Source organism: Mus caroli, unplaced genomic scaffold (assembly GCF_978045245.1).
Source record: "Mus caroli unplaced genomic scaffold, Mus_caroli_1 scaffold_18, whole genome shotgun sequence".
Classification (NCBI taxonomy): domain Eukaryota; kingdom Metazoa; phylum Chordata; class Mammalia; order Rodentia; family Muridae; genus Mus; species Mus caroli.
In genome coordinates this window covers 68,601,873-68,618,338 of record NW_028227273.1, presented here as the reverse complement: position 1 = coordinate 68,618,338, position 16,466 = coordinate 68,601,873, and the positions used below count along the sequence as shown (strand labels likewise).

The 16,466-nt window shown below is 53.7% G+C and overlaps 1 protein-coding gene across 3 annotated transcripts in view; it reads right to left on the bottom strand.

Moving 5' to 3' along the window:
• The window catches only part of Cacna1h (calcium voltage-gated channel subunit alpha1 H), a 59,425-nt gene that overhangs the window by 24,876 nt on the left and 18,083 nt on the right, over positions 1–16,466 (bottom strand). The window contains exon 1 of one of the 3 annotated variants that reach the window (XM_085833143.1): positions 1,194–1,220. The exons of the other annotated variants lie outside the window; for them this stretch is intronic. The gene's annotated coding sequence lies outside the window, so the exon portion shown is untranslated. Of the gene's footprint in view, positions 1–1,193; positions 1,221–16,466 lie in introns of those variants that run through there. 3 annotated transcript variants of the gene reach the window in all.

The window sequence follows — 16,466 nt, the reverse complement described above, 5'->3', positions numbered from 1 at the left end:
ATGCTCTCCTGAAGCTGGCTTGCCTGGACTGTCTCTAGAACCTTTAGTCAAAGTACCCAGGAATCCCAGGCCCCAGCCGTTACCTTCACATACAGCTACCGCCAAGACTGATACCAAGGTTGGAGTGCCCTCCCTGAGTGATTGCTGCTTTGAGACAAGAGGCAGCCAAGGGCTCTGGGTTAGAGGGAAACAGGGCAAACTTGCAGGAGGCCTGGCAGGACCCCTCCCCGTCCAAACTAGTAGGAAAACAGATCAGGTCCAGGGCCCAGGGCTGGTCTCTTCCAGGCAGAGACCCGAGATCTACCTAAATGGGGAGTTTCAGCTTCCTACAAAAGCAAGGACATACCTCACGTGTCATGCTGCCCCCTGGTCATATTCTGTGGGCAGCTAAGGACAGGCAGCACCACTGGTCACAACACGTGGAGCCGGGTGACTTCTAGAGGCTTAATTACAACAGATAGATTTTCTGGGTTTAATTAAAATTCCTGCAGGCTTTCTACAAATTAGAATCAATTTCCATGGGGGTTAGAGGAAACCAAACAGATATGTGGGCAGGAGTTGGTGCTGGTACAGCCCAGGGCCTGAACCCAGCCAAGTGGACTAATCTGATCTCTCCTTGTGGGAGTCTCTCGCTCAGACAGCACAGACCCACCTAGCTCTGAGGCTTAGCAAGCAGCAAAGGTTTGAGAAGCAAGACGAGTGGCTGAACAAGGGGTCCCAGAAGACCCCCTGAATAGCAGAGGGCCCCGTGGCTAGAGATTATCAAACATAACAGCTATCAGCTACCCTTGTTGGGGCCCCACTCCAAACTCCAAGCACCCCACTGTCTGTCTGGCCACCTCTCACTTTGGAGGGGCTCAACAGCCTTCCCACTCTACATCACACCACGGGGTCAGAATTCCAGTCAGTACCCAGCAAAGGGAAGGTCCTGCTGTGGAGATTTCAAAACATTAGGTAAAGAAGTCTTTTCTAGGGTCTCCAGGCTGTCTGCAATGGACATAGCCTTCCCCCCGGGAGACACAAGGTTACCCCATGGCAAGGTACCTTCTCCTTCTTGCCTGTGCAGGAAACCCAAAATGGTACCATGACCAGAGTCCACAGAAGGGTCCCTGGGTCACAGATGGATCGTCTTCAATGCACCACAAACAAAGCCCCTAAATGTAGCCTTCCGTGAACCTGAATGGAGAGGACACTGGAGGGAAGGCAGTGGCGGCGGTCGCTGTCCGTGGTGCTGAAGCAGTTGTCCCACCTGGAGCCTGCTCAGGGTGGGCATCAGGCTGGGCTGGGGAAGGGATGCAAGCCAGGGAGTAGGGTCCCCCATTGGAGCTGAGTGCCTCTTCTTGAAACACATCTTAGGCCTGCCCTTCTTCACTCAAAGGGAACCACGAGGAAGACATACATGCTGAGAAAGGCTGTGCTTTGCCACGATCCCTTGTCCTAGCAGAGGTGAGGAAGCTACAGGACCCTGCTGGTTGGGTGGCCACTGTCATTTCTATAAAGTCACCGAGGCCTGTCAGGGAACAGTCTCTTGTTGCTTGTTTGGTTAACTTAACAAGCTGCTGGCTCCCATGGGTGACAGTCCTAGCTGGGTCTCCAGATGGAATACAATCTCTCACTGGGGAGCTACATGATGCAGGATGGTATGGCCCAATGTGATCCAGCACCCTCAGACCCCAGGATTTATTAACACCCAGCTTGACACAGCCCCCATGTTGGCTTACAGTCCCTGGGATTCTTCTCACCCAACCCTAGTGACTCATCTGGACTAGAGTCAGGGGGCATGATCTGCCCTGAATCTACTATGACTGCCCTTCTTCAGGTCTCAGTTTCTCCATCTGTCACAACACTTGATTTACACAGATCCTTCCGGTACAGCAACAAGCAAGGCCTTAAGTCCCCCTGATATGCTCAGTTCTTGGGCAGGGTTTCTGAATTATTACCCTCCACGTGTCTGTCATGTGTGTGTGTGGGGGGGGACCAGGGAAGGGTGCCACCAGAAAAGCAGGGCAGCGGGAGTTGTGAACTTTAACCCAGTGAGACGGCCAAGGTCCCAGAGCCCCACACTCTCATACCAATTGGTAGTGTGGCCATGCTTAGCTGGGGTGAGGGTCAGGAGTCTTCAAGTATGGCTGCTGCTTGGCCTCCATTGTCAGAGTGGGCCCCAAGCAAGACAAGGATTCCAACACGGCCTCCCTGCTAGGTGGTACATGAGATCAGAGGATTAGCTTTTGAGCTGCTCCAGCCCCGCCTATCAGCCCTCAGAGCAATCTGCACAGCCAGCTAAGCTCCATTAGGCCAGATCCAGAACAGCTTGGTTTGCGTGCGAAAGGCTGGGCAGGAGGGACGGAAGGGTGGAGGGCCACTATAGGAAAAGAGGTCAGACAGACAGCCCCCACACTCCGCCTTGGGGGGGGTCTAGGCTTCTCTCTGCAGTGACCCTTGTTTTACAGTGCCCCCCTTGTCCTTGGGGTCTGGGCTGTCCTCTCTGTCACTCTGCAGTATTGAGGCTCATAGACCACCCTCCTTGCAGCCTCTGCTGCCACCGAGTTCTCAGGGGCACTCAACCTTACTTTTCAATTTGTTCAAGAAAAAAGGGACATGTTTATTCATGGTGAAGGACTGTCCTCAGTAGGTCAGCCCCGCCTGGTGAGGAGATGAGTCTGTCAACGAGTCCTCACATGCTTCGTGGAAGCCGTCTCTCTCTGCTGACAGAATAGCAGCTTCAGGTCCCGCATCAGATAACTGTCCTGGGCAGGTGGCTGCAGCACTCCATACTCAGTGGGCAGTGAGGCAGGTTCTACCCTAGAAGCAGTCGGACTCCCCCAGCATGGTCTTCCTGGCCTGTCTCTCTCTGACAATGAGGTCTGGACGGGCTACTCATCTAGAAGCTATACAACCATGGTGGCCAGGGAGGCCCAAGGGCTTCTGGTCCAAGCGCTAGGGCTCCCCGTGTTGAAAAGAAACCAAAGCAGCAGAGCTTCTAGGTAAGGTGCATGGTTCACCGCACACACGCTATGCAGTCTGTGGCCCTGTCGTTAAAAATGCTGCTGCTGTATGAACTAGGACATGAGGGGAGCGGAGAAGGGGTGAGAGCAAGTCACGAAGTCACACAGCCTCATCTATGGAGAACGTCACAATGAGGCCACGAACCCGTCTCTCTAGGATGCACTCTCTGCATGAACGGAAAGGCAAAGACCAGGGGGCATTGTTCATCCATGGGCACATGGGGAAGGTACAAGGTGGGGCATAGAGGGGTGAGACTCGGCTTTAGCTCCCTTCACATTGTCACATCTTTTGCCTTTTTTAGGCAATGCCTCTGCTTGTGGAAGTTCTGTGACTTGAACTAGGAGTACTGGGCTCCCGAAATCAAAGGCCCAGCAACTTCTGGTTGGCAGATAGCGAGATCTTATCTAGGCCTTTCCAGGGGCCAGGTCATGAATTACCAGGGCAAAGAGATAACAAGAAACAGGGTACAGAGGCACATCTGCCCTGGGCTGCCAGTCCAGTGAACCTGGCACTTCCCACTCTTCCTACTCCTGGGTTGAGTGAGGGGTTACATGCTCCGTGTTTAGTGGCCTCCATGGCCCCTCATCCATCATCTGTGCCCTGGCAGATCTTCTGGTACTAGAGCTCTGGGAGCCTGGAAGGGTCTGGGACAGGTCCCCAGGCAAAGGCCCCTCCCATCAAGGGAGGGGACAGATGTGGGAAGGCCAGGGACGTAACTATGTTCTGTGGAAGTCAGTTTTCCACCAGTTCCTGCCAGCAGCACCCTCTCTGCAGCCAGCAGAGCCTGAGACCAGGCACAGCCCAGGTGGTTGGCTCATATGGTCTGGATGTGATTGTATAGGTCAGTCCCTCCGGCACTGATGGATTAGGTTACCTATGATGCTCACTCTATGGCACTGGGCATGTCTGGGGCAAGGTGTCTGAAGATTTTAGAACTCTCCAAAGGAAGACAGAAACCATCCAGTAAGAGATGACACACTTCACACCGATGTACCTTTACCTGGCTGAGGTCTCCAGCTCTGAGGTCCCACACCCCTAGCCTTTTCCTTCCTTGTTCTCCTTGAGCTGCCCCTCAAGCCCAGAGACTAACCTATAGCACGGCTCACTCCTCAAACTCTCAGTTCCCATCCTCAGCCCCAAATAACTGGACCCCCATAGTGTCATGTCTCACGGTCCATTGTGACCCAGGAACATCCCTCCGAGAGGTCCCAGATCTGTCCTTGCTCCTGCTATGACACCACCCTTCAATCCATCTAAGCTGCCTCTAAAACAAGGCAGCAGCTCAACACGCTGCCGTGGCTTCCTAGTGCCCTGGACACATAATCCAAGCCAGAGCTCTGTGTAGCCCAGCCTGGGGAAGCAATGCTCAACTCCCATCTTGTCCTGGCTGCTCCAGGGATCCAGTCCCCTGCTACTCCCCACGATGACCTCTCTAGCCTATAGGGTGGCCCTCTCAGTGTCCCTGTAAGTTACAATGAATGGAGCCTCAGCGAGTGACTGTTAGGAGCCCCTACTGAGGCACAGGTTCCTTCATGCAAGCTCAGCACAGGTGTCTCTGGTGTCTGTTTAAATCAGAAGGCTCTGGGAAGATGCTCGGAAGGGCAGGTAGGCCACCACTAAGTAGAACATGAGTCCACTGCAGGCAGGGGATAAGGGGTCTCTCCACCCTTATGTGCTCCTTCATGACAGGGTGACCCACACCTTGGATTGGCTCCCTCCAGATGGGCAGGATGGAGCTCTGTGGCTGAGATCAACTGTAACCCTGGAGGGAACCCCAATGCTGGACAAGATATTCTAGCGACTTCACAAGTCAGGGTAGGTGGAGCCTGTTATTCCTTTCCCTGGGGATGCCTGAAATGCAGAGGGGCCCTGCAGACACCTGGGTATGGCCATATCCTCCAGTCTGACATTGCTACCCACGACCTACTGCAAACAAAGCCAGCCACCAGCCCTCTGGGTCTGTATGCCTTCCTTGTTCCCCAGGAAGAGGTGGTGGAAATCCCAAGCCTTTCTCACAGGTCAGTGCCCAGGGAGCTCTCTGTAGGCATTTGTCCTGGTCTCCCGGGAGGTCTCAGGGGCGGAGCACTCACGCTGCAGGATGTGATGATTGAAGGAGGTTTCTCTTTCTTCCCTGAGGCTGTTGCCATGCCAACAGGCTGATAATAAGGTGAGGAGGAACCTGGAGACCCAATTAGGGCAAAGGCAGAGGGGATCCCCAGCCCAGCTCCATTTCCAAAGGTTTCCATCAGCCCTGGCCCAGCTCGGCTACCCATTCCTGCATTGTACCACTGGTCTCAAGATGGGGGGAATGTATGTGAATATCCTTTTCAGGTCTGGGATTTGGAAAAGATAGGGATGACAGGAGAGGTCAGGACAAGGCAGTCAGTCCTGCTGGGGTCATCAGAGTGATCCCATACAAGAAACACAGGCATGGGTGGCAGCTTCCTTTCCCCTGTCCCTCCTTGAGGGACTCAGCGTGTCCTACCTCCACCCCTACCCCTCATTAGACCCCTGTACTTGGGCCAGCTGGTCTGACCCAGAGCTTTCCAGAAGTGGAGACTGTTGAGTGTGTGCACATTTGTTCCAGCTACCACAGGACCAGTTGTACCTCCACCTAGGTCCCTCCTAGGACAGGGGGTATGTGCAGCTGTTATCTAAGGTCACCTGGGTCTCAATCTCTCGGCTCTCCTTCCATCAGTACAGGAGACATCCAGAGCTGAGACAAGTGGTTTGTCACCAGATGCTCAGGGCTCAGTACTGCCACAGGCAGTGGCACCACACGCTAGCTCCACCAGGTTCAGGGTTTGTCCCCCCCACCCCCACCCCCACCCCCAGGTAGGCTGGAGGGAACAGGTGCAGGGTAGTTGATGCAATGCATCACCTCTGTCCAAAGCTCAGGATCTTGGGGCGGGGCGGGGGGGGGGGGTGGAATCTTGGCCATGTCCTCCCCTCACTCCCTCTCTAACCCCCCTGTCCCCCCCCCAATGCCTAGTCAACCTGCTTCCTGCTCTCCATTCCCATTCTTTGAGACCTTTTTCCTTTATCCCCACCCCCATGGCCAGGCCCAGGGAACATGGCCTGGGAGCCCAGGCCTAGGCCTGCGTGACTCACGGCAGGCTGGGCTGAGCTGGGGTAGCGGGGGTGGGGGGTGGGGGGTGGGGAGTGAGGGCAGCGGACCAAACATGGAGCTGTTTGTTCTCCAGCTGCCTGCTCTGCTCAGGGTCACCCAGGGGAAGGGGGGGCAGGCTGTCTGTGGGAGAATACTTCCTCCTGAGGCCAGGGTGTGGGAGCCACTCCCCACTGTAGCCCCTCAAACGGGGAGGCTGGGTCACCAGGAATACTCAGCTCTAGCTGCCAGAACATTCTATTTCATCCTCATCCTCGCCTGAACCCTGTGAGGCACTCTACTTCCCTGTCCCTGATTAACAACTGCGGTGAGCTGGTCCCCACAGCCTAGGCCATGTAAGGCAGCACCACCACCCCCAGCTCATTGCTCTGGCCCTAGATAAAGTGTGTGCCTGGTCAGCCGCAGGGGCAGGCTCTACAGTGGGGCACCCAGAGCCAGGCCTGGATACCAGACGTGTACCCACGTGTAAACTACTATCTGATCCAGTGCAGTGTACATGTCTCAAACACACACAACGGGGGCACTTGGATTGCATTGTAAACACACCCTATGAGGTCTTCAAAGGAGGGCAGGACCCCAGGTCTTCCCAGGCCAAGCCCCCCTATCCGCAGAGACTGACATCGTGGAGCCCCGCTGAATACATGCCAATGGCTCTAATTGTGCAGTTTTTAAAGCCATGCTAATTAGAAAGTGCGCTAATGTCTCTGCTTAGCTCTTAATAAAGAGCTTGATTCGGGATCTTTTCAAGGGATAATTGAGTGGAAAAGTGCCTGATCCCACCCCTCTAGTCCCTGTGCCTGCAGGAAGGCAGGCTATGTGGGCGAGAAACCTCACCCAGACTCTGCCAGCCACTTGGTGGCAGCATGCACACCCCACCCCACCCCCAGAACACCATCGGGGTGCTGCTTGGAAGGGGAGCCTGTTTCTCACATTTTTCAGACTCTCCCGGTTATTCCTCACTGAGGACCAATCATAGTGACAGCCCCTCCCCACCAGCTGCTCCACTCAGGGCTACCAGTTTAATCCTGGGAGGAGGCAAGAGGGCCTGGCTTGACCTCTGCCTGGTGGGATCCCCAAGAGCATCCCGCACAACCTTCTCCAGTAGTCCTGGAAAGGAAGGATGGACGGTAGACAAAAACCGAGCCAGGTGACTACTGGGGAGAAGGACGGCTGGTCCACAGGATGGGCTCTCAGGGACCTCTCTGCTGGAATTCTCTGGGCCAGAAATAACTGCCTGGGCCTCGCTGCACAGCTGCCTGAAGCTCAAATTAGTGACCCAAGGGGATTGGACACTCCTTCCATGGGAACATGGCCTGGTATTCTTCCCCTCCCCCACCCCTCCCCCCACCCCCAGGGTCTGGCTCCTTCCTGCAGAACTGTGGTGAGCCCATCTGGAAGGGGCCCCCATGTGGCTTCTGTTCTCCATGGCTAGGTAGTACTGATAGGGGCTGGCCTGGGAGAGCACAGAGCAGGGCCCATCTGTAGGACCCAGGACTGCCTACTGTAGCCCTGTGGGATCCTATGGTACCTGGGCCTGGAGGCTGGGAAGAAACTCAAGGGAAGGGTCACGGGGTCTCTCTTCAGTATGCAGTTTTGTCCCTTTCTGCCTAGGCTGCCCTATCCAGGATTCGGCCTCCATCCTGTATCTCTGCTGCCTTACCCAGCTCCTCATAGTGCCCATTGAGGATGAAGAAAGTTATACTGGGAGGAGCCACTACCAGTCACATTATTGCCAGCAAGGCCCCCTAAGTCACGCCTCTCTCATGTCCCCACCGTATGCTCAGCACACAGGTTGCCCTCTGTCCTCTCTGAGGGTCAGGAGACTTTGTCCCTCAAGAGATGGAAAGGCTGAATGCTCCAGTGCACAGGTGCTCAACTCCTCCTCTGCAGGCTAGGGGCAGCAGCCTCTCTGGGTGGGCCTCGGCTCCCCAGCCCATGTGGCTGGGTCCCTTCTCTTTTCTACATACTACTAGGGGCACTACCACCTCCACCTTAGTGAGAAAACCCAGCCTACACTTGTGATCTGAGATGTGTGTGTCAACTGCTGCAAACACAAATTTGTACTGACATGGGAGCTGGGATCCCAGGCATACTAGGAAAGGGGACAGACAGGGCGGGCACCTTGTGGCATGATGGCTGGCATCCATGGGAAACCAGGAACCCTGCTGCAGGCTGTGTTCCAACTGGGTCCTTGACCCCCACCCCCAATCCATCTATGCAAAGCCTGGCTATCCCCACCACTGTTGCCTGGCAACCGGGTATTTATTTAAAAGGGAAACCTCACAGCAATGCCTACCACCAGCCTGCTCTCCCAGCCTGGCGCAAACCCCTCTAGTTTTTTGCTCCCACACCCTCAGAGACATTGCTCTACCTGTCCCTGAGCCCCAAGTCCATCCTAACCCTACCATCCACCCCCCTGAAGCCCTAGAAGCACTGGGTGACAGTGGATAACACTTCAGTAACTCTACTTTTCTAGCAGGATGGAGGGCAGCTGTTATGGTCACAGATCCTGCCAGTCTGCCCAGCTCAAAAGCCCTACAATGTGTGGGCACCGATGTATAAGATCCCAGATTTTGGTATGTCCGTGAGGCAGAGCCTCCTGGAGCTGCTAGGCTACTGGGAGCTCTGTATAGAGGGAGGCTATGGCCAGACCAGATGTGGACATCAAAGATGGAGGCCTACCCCCGAGTGGACAGCATCTAGAACTTTCGAGTTCCAGGTACTGGTGGTGAGTTTGGCACCTTCCCTCCTGAGGAACCCTAAGCCTAGTTGGATGCTGGAAGACACTGAATCTATGCCGTTAGAGGCTGTCCAGCCCCTCCCTCCCTCCCTGTCAGGCCCCCTGTTCACACAGAGTTCTGGAATCCCCCTGACTCTTGGAGCCTCCTGTAAAAAAAAAAAAAAAAAAAAGAAAAGGCAACTTATTCTCCTGCCTGCATCTGTCTGACAGCTGCCTGACAGTTTCTTCATCTCTGTTGAGACACACACAAAGCTGGGTGAAACCCACCCCCCATTTCTATCATCTCTGGGCACCTCCCCTATGGTCCTTCCGGGAAGCCCTGCCCTGAGCAGACCTCATCTAGGCTGACCCTTACCACAGGTCCCCAAGCCTCACACAGCTTCCTTACATCTACACAGGGCCTGGCCTATACCCCAAAGGTGGCTCAGACTGTGAATGAGCTAACTGGCTTTGGCCTTGTCCCTGTCTTCCCTCCATCAACGGCCATGTTATTAATAGTGGTGACATTTTAAAAAGATGGCCCAGACCCACCCCCCCACCCCGCCCCCGGAAAGTCTGATTTCAAAGTGAAGCCTGCTGGACCTTGGTTTCCCAAGGCTGCTGCTTCATCTCCGAGACCAGGCATCCTGCTACCTGGGCATCAGCCCCAGCATGGCATCTATATACTATGGTCTCAGAGGCTCTGCCCCAAAGGTCAGAACCATAAGTCCTGCTCTTGCCCCTCTGGGAAGCCACTGCCCAGGTGCCAAGTTGGTTGGGTCAGGATGGCCCATACATCTGTTTCATCTGTGACCCCGGGGTGGGTGAAGGACAGGATATGGAGGAGTCCCAGCTCCAGGCATACCCAGGTCCAGTGTGACGCAAAGTGGAATGGGGAGGGAGTGGGACTTGCTGGTGGTGCTGGGAACTTTCACACAACACATGTTTTAGTCTGGAGGCTGGGAACCAAGATCACGGTGCAACAGGGAAGGTTTTGGGCCACAGGCAGCTGACTCCTGTGTTCATAAATGGCAGAGATCTTGTACACAGGTGACTCTGGGGACCCTTACCCTCATAACCATATCTGATCACCACAGATCAGATAACACAACCCACAAAGGCCCCAGTTTCTCATTCTAATATACTCCTGGGATGTTACAGTGGAATTTAAGGGGAAACAGGCACTCAGTCCACGGCTAAGGGTCAGTTAACCTTGGAAGGCCAGTCCCTATCAGGTAGAATAAGAATACGGGCTAGCTCCAGGACATGTGGACATGGGGCACAGATCATGTGAAGACGGTGGTGTGGAGACCCAGGAAGTAGACACCATACACACAGCCTGACATCTTTGGACTTATAACCTCTGTCGTAGCATTTATGTGACAGGCTCTGTAGATATAACCTGTTCTGGTGGGAAAACTGATATTCAGGGTATCTCATCTGCCATGTGGCTGATGGGCCTAGCCGAGCACCCATCAGTGACTGTCACTCTCTGCCCACTGCCCCAGAGACAGCCCTTGTGCTCAGAGCATATGTGTCTGCCACACCCTGCAGGGACAGATCCTTCTAGGCCCAGACCAACTTGCTTAGGCTAAGGAACAGCCAAACTCATGCGCAGGGTAGGACAACATAGAAACAACACAGACAATCACAGCTAGGCCACGGGCTTGCACCCCAAAAGTCACTGGCGGCTACCCGCCAGGCACTAATTACAGCTCCATGTGGCTCGCCTGAGGAATAGTCAGGGCGGCTCCAGCACAAATATTTCAAACCGCATGGTATTTTTGTTTAATGGGATGAAATTCTTTAAGCCCAGAACCCAGCTGAGCCATAATGCCAGCCAATTTACAGAGAAGTGGGAAGCAGTGTGCTGGAGCCTTACGTACAGGGCTCATCCAAAGGACTGGAGAGGAAGCCCAAGAGGCTAAGCTCACCCCACCTCCTAACCCTAGATCTCACCGTGGCCTAGAAATGTTGGAGCCTGGGGCCATAGGGTCAGGTAGAGCCGGTAGAACTCTAGGGGTGGGGCGGATGGTCACACTGGGGGCCTAGTTGGGGGATACGGATCATGGCTGACCTGAGTCTGGTGGCAGCCAGTTATCTCAGCAATGCCACTTCTCTCTCTGCTGAGGTAAACTCTACTCAGCCTCAAAAAGCCCATCTCGGGAAGTCCTTCCTGGGAAAGGACCAAATTCCTCTGTTGCTCTGCCCGTCATTGAGTGGGAAAATCCACCCACCAGGAGTACCTACTGGATGTCAGGGGTGTGCTCCAGGTCCACGAACCCAAGGGCGAGCTCACAGAGGCTGGCCTTGATCAAGCTCGGTGCAGGGGACTGTGAAGGACAAATTCCTGATAGGCAAGCGGATGTCAGATAAAGCTCCAAGTGTAAGTAGTGAGGGGAGGGAGCCTTGAGGCCACTTGTGGACATCACTAATGGCTGCAGCTCTGTGACAGGATCAGTGCAGGGCTCTATGGGCCCAAGCTATCATCCCACATAGAGGCCTTACAGTGCAAACACATAAACAGACCTACTTAGGAATGAGGAGCCTACTGGGTCTCCTCAGAGCACCCCAGAGCTTCCTCCAATAGTGGGATGAGGACATGAGGAAAAGTCTTACAGTCAGTAGGGATTTACATCATGTGAGACCATAGACACACAGTATATAGCCTTAGTTTAAATGGATCACACTTTAGGGGCACCACCCACAAGAGGCATATCTGGACATGTATGCACAGTTGTGCATGCACACACACACACACACACACACACACACACACATCCCTCCCTCTTCCCACTTCTCTCTCCACAGAAGGCCCCTAATACAAAGATGGGCCACCCTGCCAAAACTGTGATTGCCCTGTGGCTACCAGGAGCTAGGTGCCTCTCACTGGCTGGCTGGCTGCCTGCCCGCCAGCCTGCTGACCGCAGACCTAGACCCCTGGGAGTCTCCTAGCCAGTGCCATACCAATTTGCTGGGCCTGGCTCCCGTCCAGCTACCCGTGTCTCGATCAATCCCCTAATAACTCGATCCATTATGCTGAAGCAGGATTCTTGGAAACCGGCAGGAAAAGGAAGCTCTGTGAACCGTCTGAGTCATTTAAAAAAAAAAAAAACCCGCTAACAATGGGGCATCTCTCCCCTCCCCAGTACAGCAAGCTGCACTGCCTCCGCATGTTCTATAAGGTGCTGTGTGATGTTTTGGGAGGTGCTACATATCTTTGTTGGGAGAGGTGGGTCAGGACAGCCTCACTCCAAGCATGGTCTTCCTAATGGTGCTAACTAAGCTCATTCCTTCCTCCTCTCAGACCAGCCTCGTGCCAGCTTCCAACCCATCAAGGCTGGCCGGCCCTGGGGCTCTGGCTACCCACAGCTGGGGAATCCTGGTGCTCTCCCCCTCCCTGGGAGCCAGGGAGACACCCCCACACACACCCGCAAATCTGAGGAAGAGCTCAATTTACACTTGGTTGTGGGAGTGTGTTACTCATGGCTCCTCAGCGCCTCACAGTTGGTGTGTGCACCTCAGGGTCCAGCACCTAACAAAGTGGGAGGGAAACTGCCCGGCTTTCTCTATGGTTCTCAGAAACCCAAGGTGACACCATCAGGGCTAAGAACCCAACACACAGAGGCAAGACACATGGCCTGTGTCCTGGTGATGGGAGTGGCTCAGTCTACAAAAGAGACCAGAGGGTTCTCTGTGGTATGGCAGCAGGAATCCTTCCTCCCATGCCTCGATCCTCCACAAGCCCTGGGGTCTCCATCAAGCCAGATGGCCGAGATCTCAAAGATTAACAAGCAATGCCCTTGCTCCTGCTGAATCTCTGTATTGAGAGAAAACAAAAAACAAAACAAACAAAAAACAACAACAACAACAAAAAAACCCTGCCATTTTTCATGAAAGAGTGTGTTAAACACACAAGGTATTTTTTTTTAATGGTGTTTCAAGGTGAACTGGCCAGTCAGGAGTTTTAAATTTCCCAGTTTAAAGTTTATTTTTAAATTGTGCAAGTGTGTGTCTGTGCCTCTGTGTGTGTGTGTGTGTGTGTGTGTGTGTGTGTGTGTGTGTATGTGTGCGCGTGCACGCCCTGAGGACAGAAGTGTCATAACTCCAGGAACTATAGTTACAAGTGAGTTGTGGGCGCTGGGAACCCAATGTGGGACCCCTGCAAGAGCAGTCCACACTCTTAGCTACTGAGCTGTTTCCCCCGCCTCCGAGTTTCCAGGATTCTAAACATCATTAGGATAAAGCACTAGGGCCTTGCTCTAGCTGCGTACGCTGACAGGATCCTGAGACACATGCCCCCCACCCCCAGTAGAGCAGTCACTGTCTCGAGGGCAGGAGATTAGGTGCAACCTCATCAGAGAACAGGGGCTCCCACCTGAGCGCCCCCACTATGCCGGGGTTCCCATTTACTCTAGCTGTCTAGCTGGGCTTTGGAACACCCCACTTGGTACCAGCAAAGACCCTCCCCCCCGCCACTGGCCAGGGTTCCTATGGGCCACTGCATTTATCTATACCTTCAGACCATAAGCTCAGTAACTATACCAGCACCATACCCCAATATCCTAGGGGTCTCCATGATGCTCAAGGAAGGCACCTCCCCTCCTCCAGATACCAACCACTTAGCACAAATCCTGATGTCCCCACTTCCTGTCCCTAGGTCTGGCCTGTGTTATACAAATCACCCCAGGGCAGGACAGGCTGATGACCCTGGCCTCTGCTTAACCTCAGGAACTAAGTTGTTGAGTCCCACAAACATCCTTTGGGCTCTGAGGTGACCCTAAGGAGACATGGAGCACCAGTCAGAGTTACTGGTGAGTTAGGCAAGCTAAGAATTCTAACCAGAAGATGTTCCAAATGGTAATAAGGACACATGTTTCACTATGTTCATTGCAGCCTTATTTATAATAGCCAGAAGCTGGAAAGAACCCAGATGTCCCTCAACAGAGGAATGGATATAGAAATGTGGTACATTTACACAATGGAGTACTACTCAGCTATTAAAAAGAATGGATTTATGAAATTCCTGGACAAATGGATATATCTGGAGGATATCATCCTTAGTGACGTAACCCAATCACAAAAGAAGTCACTAGATATGCACTCACTGATAAGTGGATATTAGCTCAGAAACTTAGAATACCCAAGATACAATTTGCAAAACACAAGAAAATCAAGAAGAAGGAAGACCAATGAGTGAATACTTCATTATTCCTTAGAATAGGGAACAAAATACCCATGAAAGGAGTTACAGAGACAAAGTTTGGAGCTAAGACGAAAGGATGGACTATCTAGAGACTGCCCCACCCAGGAATCCATCCCATAATCAGCCACCAAACCCAGACACTATTGCATATGCCAGCAAGATTTTGCTGAAGGGACCCTGATATAGCTGTCTCTGGTGAGGCTATGCCAGTGCCTGGCAAATACAGAAGTGGATGCTCACAGTCATCTATAGGATGGAACACAGGGCCCCCAATGGAGGAGCTAGAGAAAGTTTCCAAGGAGCTGAAGGGGTCTGCAACCCGATAGGTGGAACAACAATATGAACTAACCAGTACCCCCAGAGCTCGTGTCTCTAGCTGCGTATGTAGCAGTAGATGGCCTAGTCAGCCATCATTGGGAAGAGAGGCCCCTAGGTCTTGCAAACTTTATATGCCCCAGTATAGGGTAACACCAGGACCAAGAAGTGGGAGTGGGTGGGTAGGGGAGCAGGGCAGGGGGAGGGTACAGTGAACTTTCAGGATAGCATTTGAAATGCAAATAAAGAAAATATCTAATTAAAAAAAAAAGAATTCTTCTAAGTAAGGTGTCAGGTTACAAGCTGTCCACCAGAGCAGCCCCTGTGGGATGCCTGCCTGTCTGTCCCTGCAGCAGCAGTAGAAAGCAGGCTCCAAGGAAGACGGCTGCTTTAATAATAAATCGCTTAATTAGGGAATCTCCAGGCTCCCATGAGGAGCCAGCACAGTGTGGAGCACCAGCTTGAGGGATGTTACCTGCTGTTACCACATTTTGGGGGATCCCCACACCAAGGAGCGGATGCCTTAAGACTCAGCACACACTACAGGTACAATCCTGACAGCGGGCTACAGAGTGGCTGCCCAGACCCCAGCACAGGAGCCACCAAGGTGGGAGGAGAGCTGAAAGGATAGCCCAAAGGGGTTATCTCAGATGGGATAGCTATCATAGCCCTCGGTGTGTCTCCAGGCTCTACTTGGTTAAGAAGGCAAGATGGACACGGGAGAACCCAGGACTAGCCCGTGGTCCCTCCAACCACCGAGACAGCCCTGTCCACTCCAGCATGGCCTCAGCCACACCCCTGAGACAGGAGACCTGCCAAGTGGCCAATGTGAAGTTATGCAGGACCTGAGCCAGTTGGGCCAAGGGTGGTTACTAGAAGTCACTTTACCTTTCCCCATCCCAGGCACCTCGAGGCCTCTCATGGTACTGTCCCTAGACCACTGCATAGCATGAGAACTTCCCATGGTGTGGACCGTCCTTACTACCTCCTCTGATAGGCTCCCAGTGTGAATAGAGGGCGAGGTAGCCACGTTTTGAGATATAAAACGGGATGAGATGGGGGAGGGGTTCAGAGAACTTCACCCTTGGCTCTGCCTGTCCCTGCCGGCATAAGAATGAGTTATAACAGGTGGTGTGAGCCAAGATGACCTGCAGCTATGGAGCTGGGGTCAGAGGGCAGAAGACAGTGAAAGGGACCGCTAAGTTAAGCGTGGCAGGTCGCAGGCTCCCTGGGCCCTGGGTCCCTGGAGGCTGGGAGGAGTTAGCCTTGTAGAGAACGGAACTCCAGCACATCCGATTCCCTGCCTCCTCCAAGATTCAGGTTTTTATTTCTAGAAGCTTCCACGTAGTAGTCTCTGTTGAGTGGTGGTTTATGAAGAGGCTTTTGTGGTGCTGTGGACAGGAGCCTGCAACAAGCAATGAGGCTTACTGCTCGCCAGCACCCTGGGGACCCTCCTCTCCCAATGACCCCAGTCTCACCTCACAGAGGCCTCCAAGGGAAAGAAAACATGGAGGATACCAAGAGAGGGGCTCCCAGCCCCGCCTACAGGGGAGGAGCTAAATTAGGTAAAGACTTAGAGCAGGGTGGGATGGGGGAGCCTTTGCTCCTTCTGTGGGTATTCTGGGGGTGGAGACTGAGATGGACACAGGGATTACCCAGCCCCCAGTTCATGCTTCTATTTCCTCAGGGTCAGGGACATCTGAGTCTTGGCTCCTGGACCACCAGGCAGCGTTATGATCCCCAGGCAAGATCCCTCTAGACTCTCTTGTATGTTCTCTGAACAAGTTGTGGCCAGACACACAAGTGCACACAGGAAGAGAGGCAATTGGTCAAGACCCACCCAGCTGGATTGCGCTGTGGGCCCTGCTTTCAAGGGCCCCCTATCCTCTCCCTGTAGCCTCCCATAAGCCTTGGTGGCTGGGCAGGGGTGGGGGGTGAGAGCCCCTCACTCTGTTGACATGGAAACCAGGAAGACAGCCCAGGGGCCTGTCAGACCAGTCCTTGCAGAATGTATTTCCTGATTAAAGCCAAGCAGTCAGCATCAATGCCCAGGCAGTCCTTACAGCTCATAAAGGAGCAAAGGGGGGGACGGA